General features: G+C 32.8%; 1 pseudogene; it reads left to right on the top strand.

Annotated features, from left to right (window-relative positions):
* The first annotated feature begins 3081 nt into the window (after positions 1-3081).
* On the top strand, positions 3082-4748 carry LOC149542126 (uncharacterized; annotated as a pseudogene).
* Positions 4749-8246: the final 3498 nt, after the last annotated feature.

Here is an 8246-nt window from a genome sequence, read left to right as displayed (position 1 = left end):
CCACTGAAGTGAAACCCATTATTGTGGGTTCACCCTTGTACTTTTTGAAGAATTGACTATTAGCGAGTCTTTTCAAGTTTGAGCAAGAAGATCATAAACAAACAAATGTCTATCTTAACTTACTTGTTAATAAAATAAGTGGAGAATTATGAAATTTTCAGATATCTAACTTTCATAAATATAAATAAAACATTAAAAAAAATTATGTACAAAACAAAAAGATGATAAGTAAGCCAAAAAAACAAGGTCACTTAAAATATCAACTTTACAAATTAGTATCTATGGTTTACAAGGTTCAATAAAGATATCATTTTGAGAGTATAAAAAAAAATTATGATTAAAGGTTAGGAGTCTACTAGTAATGAATAATACATTATTTGTATTTTCAATTGCTAAAAATGTTGAAATATTTTTCCATAGATTTTCTCTAAAAGTTAGCTTTATTTTGAAGATCTATTTCTATTATAAATTATAAAATGTTTTTAACTTTTTTTAAAAATCACTTTCACTTTTTAAATATTTATTTAATATATTTGTTGATAATTTTTTTTAAAATTTTTTTTGAATATTTTTTTCTAATAATCCTGTGTTTTCTAATTTAAAACAAATGTTTCCCAAATTAATCTTAAAACACATTCAACATTTATTCATAATAGCTATAACAACAAAGAAATGAAAATTTTGAGTTAGGAAGATCTTAATATGTTTCTAATAACCATGTGCTTTCTAATTTTAGACAAGAGTGTTCCAAATTAATCTCAAGAACATTTTAACTTTAATTGAAAATATGTCATGCATAAACTGATGTAAATAAACAAAAAAATTAAGATAGAAATTTTTTTATTTCTTCTATTTTTTCCTAATAACCATGTGCTTTCAAATTTTGAACAAATATTTCCCATAATCGTAATAACACATTCAATATTTATTGAAAATATGTCATAAGTAATCAAAAAACAATATCTATCAATTTAAAAATAAAAAATATGAATCATATTTCATGGGCATGCAAATCCTACAAACACATTTTCTTTTCAGTTTTTTTTTTTTTTTTTTTTCAATTTGTTGATGTCGTAAGAAAAAACACAACTTGTCTACAATATAGATAAATAAATCATTTAACTTGAGAAATATTGATACAATACAACTATTGTATACACAAAGTTTGACAGTATATACAAAAAAATGGAACGTGAGGGATTTAATTTTTCGTAATGAACAAACACATAAATAAGTTTGCATCATTGTCACAAATACTAGTAAAATCTATTTGCATTGCAAATTATATTCATTTGTGTTATTACAATAGAAATCAAATTTATTTTGCCTTGAACTCAAAAATTAACAGGGTGTAATCATTTTTTATGTTTTGATAAACTTAACAACAATCATAGTAGTGAGAGAAAGCACTCCATTAACAACCTGCATCAAGGGTTCCTCTCAATGAAAAAATTCAACATATATGATCTGTAGGTGACATTACTCTTTTGAGAGCTCAAAATACTCTCCACGTTAATTTCTATGGACATAGGACATATGAAGAAATTGTGAGAACCCAAATCCTTAATTTTGTCCTTACGGTTTAAACTTGTCATTAAAACATATCTCTCATAATTTGGTAATTTAGAGCACAATTGCAATTACTACAATCAAATAGAAAGACAATAATTTCAAATGATAACTTACATTCGATGGTTAACTAAAGGATAATGCAACCTAAAATAAAGGGAATTGGTGCTCAAAAGGGGCTTTTGGCCTTCTTTAGCATAAAGAACAAGAGTTGCCCTAATAACATCCATTATTATTGCTTGTGTAGAGATGAATACACAAAGAAGGTCAATGCTCACATTAACCAACAATTTAGAAGCATTGTTTTAATGGAGGTGAATTCAGTAGAGAAAGACTTTTGGTCAAATGTGGATGAATTTTTAAATAAGAGCAACAATTTCTGTGAGCTTATATGCAACTAATAATTTCTGTGTTCTTTGTTCTTTGTTCGTAGTCTATTAAAAATTAGAAAGTTTCTTGACAAGATTAATGATTATTTTTTAGAAATTTCTAAGAATTATTGTGTATAAGAAAATCCACCGTCATTGAGGGTGCCAATTTTCTTATAGAAATTTGTAAAATTTGGAAGCAAAGCTCCTATATATAAGCCTATTGACTTAAAATATTGGGAAATGTTTCTTGCTATTGAAGCTCGTCACTCGACTAACTCAATGAATCTCGAAAATCAAATTAAATCAGAATAATGGATAAGTGAACAGAAGAAATTTTCAAATAGTGGGTAAGTCAACTGAGGAAATTTTCAAAGAGGAAATTTTCAAATAGTGGATAAGTCAACTGAGGAAATTTTCAAAGATGCCATTAAATACAGTTAAATTTATCTAAATAAATCAAGAGTTTAAGGGAATGATCTGTAAACCTCTGTCCTTTGAAGTCAGCATCAATTATTAAAACGATTACTGTTATTTGACGACGAGTGCAATTTGTCTCGCTAAGTTTTAAAATTTGGTCAACTTTTTAAAGCAATGAATTATCATTACGAAAAAGTATTCCAGCCAGTTTTAAAATGTGTCAAGTGGATTCCTGTTGTTTTGTTTATTAATGGAATTGGAAGGATTGCAGATGGAGTACATGTTACATGGTGTCGACATGCAGGTCCTGGTTGGCCACGTGTTCTTCGTTGAATTCCAAAGTAAGCAAGTGCTAGGAAGCTTCCATCCCCAAAATCAAAAATCCGTGTCGATCACGAGTTATTATTTACTAAAGACAAGATATTTCTTTATCATTTGTACAGATGACATGTTGAGTAATTTTCATCTGGACATAACTTGTAACTTACGATGTCCATTTCACTTGGGGTTTTTCCACTTTGGAAGAATCCACGTTTTCTTGATTGTGAATTCGTGAAAGAAAGTAGACGGTACGTTTCATTTGGGCACTCGGGAGCATACAAAAGTAATTCATCTAGAAGGAGGAAAGCTATAGTCAACAAGGCGTTTCTTGAACACGACTGTAAGTTGAAGGCATTTTAGTTCGTACTTGAAGATCGAAAATATGTGGAGAGGGAGTTATGAAATCAATCAGTAAACATTGAAAATGAATACCATGTATCGGATGATCGGTTGTAAAACTCATTCATTAAGAATTTGTTTGTATGCAACTTAGCTGCAACCCAATTTGATTCCATTGAGTCCATTTTTAAAGGAACTGGGTTTGATTGGGAATTGTTCATAAAGAAGAGCAGACCAATGTTTATGGGGAAAATAGAGAATTTTGTCGCATCGTCTGCCACGGACGAGGGAAAGCCTTTCTTTGTCACCGATCCGACTTCTGCTCCGTCATTTGAAGTTGTGAATTTTGTCGATTACAAACCAAATGGTACTCCTGGTGCGAATTACAATGACATCAACTTCAATCCCGCACTAGCGATCCTCGTCGTGGGGCTGTTCGGCTTCATTTTCTTGATTTTGATTTTATCTGTCTGCATCTGCAACCGCTTGAGTGTCGGCGAGGGAAGTAGAGCTTTCGGACGACCGGGTGCCAATAATAATGTTAGAGGCATACCGACCGAGGGCCTGGAGCGGACGGTCACCGAGAGTTTCCCGGTGTTCAGCTACGCTTTAGTGAAGGGGCTCAAATCTCAGCCAGTGGGATCGGAGTGCACCGTCTGTTTGAGCGACTTCGCTGACGAGGAAATGGTGCGGTTGCTTCCAAAGTGTAGCCACGCATTTCACCCGGAGTGCATCGATATGTGGCTCTGCTCTCACACAACGTGCCCCGTGTGCCGGATAAGCCTTGTGCCGGGTGAGGACTCCGGCGCTCCCGCAGCCACCGCGGAGCCACGGGCAATGCCCGAGCAGGTCAGTATCGTTGTCGACAACGGAAATAACGAAGTTCCGGAGACCGGTAACTCGTTGGTGATGGTGCAGGCGAGGGAGTGGTGCATCGCTACGCCTCGTGGGCTGACGCCCGGATTGTACAGGAGCTGCAGCTTTGTAGCGGGTCATCATTCGCAGGCGGCGTCCAGTTCTAATGAGCCACCAGCGTGTTCCAAGACGGGCGGATCTGTAGATGGTGGACGGCTCTGGTCGAAATCGGAAAGATGGGGGAACGGTTCAAAGATGCCGAGCTCAATGCTAAGAAGTTTTTCTGAGCATGTTGTGCCCCCGCTAGGATGGAGCAAGCAAGTCACGAGGCTTGTCTGAGGAGGACGTTCAGTTGGGTGATGGGAAGAGAGAGCGAGGGTTCACAGAACGGATCAGTTTCTTCTAGACATCATCAATTCAAGGAAAGTAAACAATGTCAGTTTCAAACCGTTCTAATCATAAATCGTGTCATCACACTAAAATTTGATTTCTAGACTAGAAGTATAAAATTTTCAAGTAGCAGATAGCAAATCCTATAAACTTCGTATATTTCCTCATGCTGGTGTGTGGACCCTTTTGATATCTCCAGAAGCGAAGGTCTTGCAGCGGCCTTGCCAGGTTAGCTTATTAGAGAAACGAACTTTAGCTCCTGGAGAGGACCAAGCCCCAATGTACAGTGTACCTATAAATCCATGTTCTCATTTAAAAACAATTTTCTCTACTTGAGAAAAGTTCCGCTTCAGCAAAATTCAAAATTTTAATTTGGAAGGGACATAAAGCGTCCGTTTCTTCTCCCCAGATTTGTGGGAAAGATTGGAAACAGCTGCCATTAAGGCGTTTAGCGGGAATATCTCTAATATTTATCAGAATTAAGAAGTTGTCATTGGTGCACGTTCAAATATATTTGGGAGAGAGGAGAGGGCGTGCCCAAGGGGCGGGCTAAAGGTAGATCCTCATAATTTGGCTAATAGCTGCTCGTCAAAAAATTTAGGAGCAATTTGTGCAACTCGTGGCTCCATGGTCATCAAATTTTGTAGTTAATTTTATAGGGGTCATCACAAATAGTATTTTTAAACAAAATTATTAATAATGATTCTCTTAGATAACATTTAGAGGAAATATAAAAAGCAAATAAAAAGGAGGGAAATCAATATGTGGACTCAAGTGTCATTTCTTGTTGGTTCTTCTAATAAGATTATTTTCTTATTTCAGCCCTTCCTTTAGTTTCAAACTAATTTTTCATTTTTAAGCATTGGTTGCGCCATTAAAATAGGGACAATTTCTATTTTATCTTTGGTAGTCCCATGAGAGCGGCTTAAGCTTTATTTTTTAGGAAGTGGGTGGTCTCATGAGGAAAATATAATTTTGTGACGGGATTATTCAGAAACATCTCCTAAAAAGTAGAAGCCCTTTATTTTTAGGAAGCTAGTGAAAAAAGGGTGGGTTGGAAATAGCCCCACCAACTTAGGAATGCTTCTTTCCACTTGTCAATAATCTAAATTTTAGATTTTTAGTTCAAATGTAGTTTTAGAGGGAATTTAAATTTTTAGTTTATTTTTAATGCATACATTCCTTCAATTTCGAGGTAAAATTTTGAGCGCATAAATCATGGGACCACTATCTTTAAAATATTCCCCAAACAGTATCAAGCAACTTCCACTCTATTTTATAGGAAGCCCCCCTTCCATGGGACCCCAACCTAAGAAACCAGCATGGAGGCACTTTTATGCTTATTATTAAGCACAAAAGAGACTTTAGTAGCAACATGGGGACATGCGGTAATGGGGCATACAAAATATAGAAATGCATTTTCTCATCTAAATATTTACCTCCTTTTTGACTTTGTAAATAGGGTTAATAATGTGACTAAAGACTTGGACTTTTTATTTTCCTCCATACATGTCACATTTTTTCTACCTTCATTTTTGTTCTCTATTTTCATGCCATTAGCTTAAATAACAATATTTAATAAAATTAATATTTAAATTTAACAATCTTCTTAGTTTTTAGTCTTTTTTTTTAAAATATTTGAATGTAGAACTAATTTCATTAATCCACCTCATTTGATCAATAAAATATTTATTCTATTAATAATAGTATCATAACAAAATTTTATTCATTAACTAATTATCATAATCATAGGAGCTTGCCCACTCATTCACAAAGCTCTCGTGTATGCTCTCTATAACTTCTAGCTGTGTACATTCCTAACTATCAATCCTTCTATCCCTGTGTTACAAGATGAGACTCAAAGTAACCTAAACCATTATCTAAGGAAAATAAAATAATGTGTATTTCTTTCTTGAAAGATACTCCTATATCCTCTCATTATTAAATTTTTTGAGATAGGATCTACTTTGGCTAGGATGTGACTCAAAGTAACCTAAACCATTATATCCCAACTTGACACACATTAAAAAGGTATTTAACATATAGTTGTTTTTTAAAATCTTAATCATTTTGATTCAAAATGATATGTAATTGATGCTTTAAATCTTCCATTTAGATTGATGCGTCCTCCTATTTTCTATTTTGGTAACTATAGGATGTTGTGATTCTACATATGTTCATGTGGCTATATTTGATAGCATTGCAAACTATTCAACTTAAAATTTATTATGAACACATCTTTTTAAAAATATAACCACATTTTAAAAAAATTATTAAATATTTAACTCTAATTTTTTAATAACTACATTACTTCAATACAATATTAAGGAATATGTTTAGGAGCTTGATATGTTACTTATTTAAAATACATCATTTTTATTAGTATAGGCAAACCCTTTACAATTGAATTTCACAATTAATAATAATAAAATAAATTTGAGCATCAAAATTGAAGACATTAAATACACAGATGATCATCTCCTATAGTAATAATTGATTTCTCTTTATTTTAGTGCTTAAATTACAAAAGGATGAATTACTTTCAATGCTACATTATAGCTCTCTAGGAGTCCACTCAATTTTTATTATCCTTATATACAATCATAAGTTTCTACATTAAATTTTGATACTAAAATCAATTAGAAATGGTCATTGAGATCAACTTGAATAACCTAAAACTAGACAATTGATTAGAATGTACAATATTTTTATTACAATTTAATCTCAAGATAGAATATTGATAGTGATCATATTGATGATAAGATTAATTAAAACATAAGATTAAAACTCCAATCCATTAACTGAAATGTTGCAGTTTGCAAATAAGAACAAAATAAGACAAGCGTTAAGTATTCCATTCATTCTTATGAGAGATGGGTTGTAGTGAGTTTCTATTCATGCAACATGGCTAAATGAGTTTGACTCAAAATATACATAATTGAATCTTGATAGAAACATCACAAATTAACTTGTTATAGAAGATATCTCCTACTTATCAATTAATGAGCTTAAGGGGATTCACAATGAATGGTTCATAAGAAACAACACTTAATAAAGGTTTTGTAAATGGGTTTGGAATCTTGGAGGAAACTTTGCGGTTAAGTATTGATGCGTTGGAATACTAGAATGGGTGATCTCAAAGGAAGTTACAATGCTTCACCTATGTGATCATCACCTGGATGCAATGAGTGCTAAATTCCATTCATTCTTATTAGAGATGGTTCTAAGTCACTACTCATGAAACATGAGTCAGTGATTTTAATTCACAAGTTATATTATCAAATCCTAATAGCAATTCCACAATTTGACATGGTGCGGAAAATAACTTACTTATCAATTGATGAGATTAATAGGCTTTATGTAATGTCCCCCAATATAATGTAATAATTAATTAATTAATTGGCCCCAATAATTTAATAAAATAATAAAGGGCATTTTAGTAATTAATAAATTTGGGACCCAAATTAATTTAATAACAAAATAATTATTATTGTCAGCATGTTGTAAAACTTTAGATGCTTCTTGGAGGCCTTTATAGGGAGATGGTTGGGCATTGTAATGATCATGGATTAGATTTGATTTCTCTTTGTATTTTCGAATGCTAGAGGTCGAAGGTATTTTATGGGCAATTTCAAAGGTGAAAGACCCTTCCTATTCTATGATTGTAGTTTTGATGGTGCAATGCCACCACCCTATTATGTTGTTGGAGGTATCACTTGGATATCTCATCATGTGCTAGATTTTCTAATTGTCATCATTTGGTGACTTCTTTGTATTTTCTCATATCTTATCCGATGACTATGTAACCATGAAGTGTTGTTGTTATTGGATCTACAAATATTATTTGGGTTGTTTGCATTTGCATCTATATCTCAAGTATTCTTATGTGTGTTGGTGAACATCAATATGTTCAATGAATATCCTATTTATATTTGGTGTTTAATTATTATATTGATTTGCACTTGTATCAGCATCACTAAAGTG

The sequence above is a fragment of the Cupressus sempervirens genome, chromosome 8 (assembly GCF_028749045.1).
Source record: "Cupressus sempervirens isolate cs-2001-9-10 chromosome 8, ASM2874904v1, whole genome shotgun sequence".
Classification (NCBI taxonomy): Eukaryota; Viridiplantae; Streptophyta; class Pinopsida; order Cupressales; family Cupressaceae; genus Cupressus; species Cupressus sempervirens.
The sequence above is the reverse complement of the archived record's forward strand: the minus strand, read 5'-3'. Positions and strand labels throughout refer to the sequence as shown.